Source organism: Sinocyclocheilus grahami, unplaced genomic scaffold, assembly GCF_001515645.1.
Source record: "Sinocyclocheilus grahami isolate Dianchi unplaced genomic scaffold, SAMN03320097.WGS_v1.1 scaffold467.1, whole genome shotgun sequence".
NCBI lineage: Eukaryota > Metazoa > Chordata > Actinopteri > Cypriniformes > Cyprinidae > Sinocyclocheilus > Sinocyclocheilus grahami.
This window is the reverse complement of record NW_015505646.1, coordinates 561758-564642: the sequence shown is the minus strand read 5'-3', so window position 1 is coordinate 564642 and position 2885 is coordinate 561758. Positions and strand designations below refer to the sequence as shown.

Below are 2885 nucleotides of genomic sequence, written 5' to 3'. Positions count from 1 at the left end.
TGTTGTTGTTGTTGTTGTTGGTGGTGGTGGTGGTGGTGGTGAAAATACTAATGGCCTAAGACTTTAGCACGGTACTGTACATATAATAATTATGTAATTATTGTGTATTTAATAATATTTCATATATTTTAATTCCTCTAGCTGGAAAAAAGAGCTCAAAGCACAGGCTGGAACAGCTCACAGAGCTCCAACACAGGTGTGTGGCGTTGTATTGTAAATATGTGGCAAAAAAAACAACAACATTGTGAAATATTATTACAATTTAAAATAACCGTTTTCTGTTTAATATATTTTAAAATGTAATTTATTTCTTTGAGGGTAAAGCTTAATTTTCAGCAGCCATTACTCAATCGTCAGTGTCACATTATCCTTCAGTAATCATTCTAATAAGCTCATGAAACATGACTTATCATTATCATTTGTGCTGCTTAATATTTTTGTGAAAAGTTATACTTTTTCTTAATGAATCTTGAATAGAAAGTTCAAAAGAATAGCATTTATTTGAAGTAGAAATCTTTTGCAACATTATAAATGTCTTTACTGTCATTAAAAGTAGTCTTTTCTTCCAAAATAATATTATAACTATCGTATTATTTCACACTGTTTCTGCTAATCATTATTTCTAGTGTGCTTGTGACTATATGACATTTATGTACATTATGATATTTTGCACTTTAGTGTCCAACTTTAAACAAGACTGCCTGCGTCTCTTACAGCTCATGGGTGTGCCATGTATCAAGGTATTTTAATTTAGTTAGCTTTATAAACATAAATTCTGTCTCATATTAATTTGCGAGGTTCTTGCTTGACTTGTTTTGACTTTCATCGCCGTGAATGTCAGGCTCCAGGTGAAGCAGAGGCGCTGTGTGCCCACCTGGTCAAAAGTGGCACAGTTAATGCTGTAGCCTCAGAGGACATGGACACACTGGCATTTGGAGGGACTGTTCTGCTCCGCCAGCTCAATGCAAAGAGAGACAGGTGAGAAAGTAGTCAAAATCTTGTTCTGATTGTAGATTTTGCAGGAGAACATTGAAAAAGATATGCTTTTAAATATAAAGTTTTAGCAAATATTATTTTTTCTTACAAGCACACCTAAAAATAGTACATGAAAGATGCATGAATACAAAAATAAAATAAATGAACAAATATTTAAGCAAATGTAAACATAAAACTTAAGGCATTTTAGCTCATCTACTGTCTGGCTCAAAGGATTTGTCCTCACAAGCTCAGTTTTAATAGTGTATTATAAATTATACGTTGTAATAATATCGTTATGTAATAAAATATTTAATATGAATAATTAATATTTTATTAGTGATATTAATATTTGCTATTATGGTTGTTATTTTTATCATTTCACCTTTTGTTGTAAGCCTTAATTGAGCTCTCTTAATCAGAATCAAATCATGAGCTTTATTCGCCAAACACAAGAAATTTGTTGTGGTTTCCAGGAGCTCTGAGTGCATACATGCATACATATATACATAAATAACACGAGAGAAAGAAGACATAGAACATTTAAATATGTAAATTAAGAAAAGAAAAAATAATAATAACAAATGTAAAAAAAAAAATTAAAAAAATAAAGTAACTTACATTAATGATATGACGTTATAATATTTTGCAAACCAAATTATTTGTTACAAATATTATATCAAACATATTACGTAATGCCGAGTTAAATAATATTGAATATATAAATTTACAACAAGGCATTAATAGTCATTTTTACACCTTTTTGGAAAGGCATGTTTCTAACATGTTAAATTGACATAGAGATAAAGGACTTCTTTATTAATGACCTTCTGTTGTGTGTATTAAAATACAGAAACATCTATCATGGTTATGTCCTTAAATCATTTCTCTCATAGTGAGGTCACAGAGTACTCCTTACCAAAGCTATTGGAAGCTCTACAGCTGACATATAAACAGGTATTTTCAATGTTTTGCCTTCTTTTCATTTTTTGCTGACCCTTGCTCTTAATTTTTGTAACAAATCTCAGCACCTGACTGTCAATAGCTGCTAATATACATATCTAAAATATCTTGATGCAATTGGCATTACTCCTGAGTGTAGTAGTTGTAACTTTATTTTGATTTTGAGAAACGTTAGAATTGCATGGTTATTGTTAAAGGAGTCCTATTATGCTCTTTTACAAAGTCTTGATTTTGTTTTGGGGGTGTACTAGAACATGCTCTCATACTAGGTTTTTCGAAAAACACATTATTTTTCACATAATTTACATTATTACAATACCTTTCTCCCCAGCCTGGCACAAACGGCTCGATTAGTTCCGGCTTTGATGAAGGTCCGCCTTCCGAAAAACAAAATGTGTTGTGATTGGTTAGCTGTCCCAGTGCGTTGTGATTGTGAACAGCTTAGACAGTGTTTCAGTACTGCCATGCCCCCTTACTCCGTCTTTCAACTAAAGCTTTTGGCGAATCCGGCACTGTACTCCCTCGTGTTGTGGAAGCTGTCCTCAGTAAAATGTGCAGCACATAATAGCAAATTGGGGTTATAATGCTCAGGAACAGAGTTAAAAAATAAATTGCAACCACTGTTTCCTGACATCATCCGCTTTCGGAAGCCCAAACAAAGCCGTTTGGGCACGGAGGTGAAAAAAACAGCGTTTCAGGCGGTCGCACACCCGACGAGAAGCACAGCGTCGCGCCGCGCCACGTCTTTAATTTTATTTGAAAACATTATTTTCTATGAGTGTAGGCACACCGGCGGCGCCGTTCGGGTTCTGTCCACGGCGCCCAGCTACGTCGTGTTGTACTTGTAAGAATTGTTCTAAACATGCCGAAAATTTGACGCTACAGCACATCGGCTCTTCTTCTTGGTTTTCTTTGATGCACTAACTCTGCAGCAGCACTTCTTCTTC

At 34.3% G+C, this 2885-nt stretch overlaps 1 protein-coding gene across 1 annotated transcript in view; it reads left to right on the top strand.

Annotated features, from left to right (window-relative positions):
* LOC107553249 (probable flap endonuclease 1 homolog) overlaps nucleotides 1-2885 on the top strand; it is a 9154-nt gene that overhangs the window by 4211 nt on the left and 2058 nt on the right. The window lies entirely within an intron of this gene.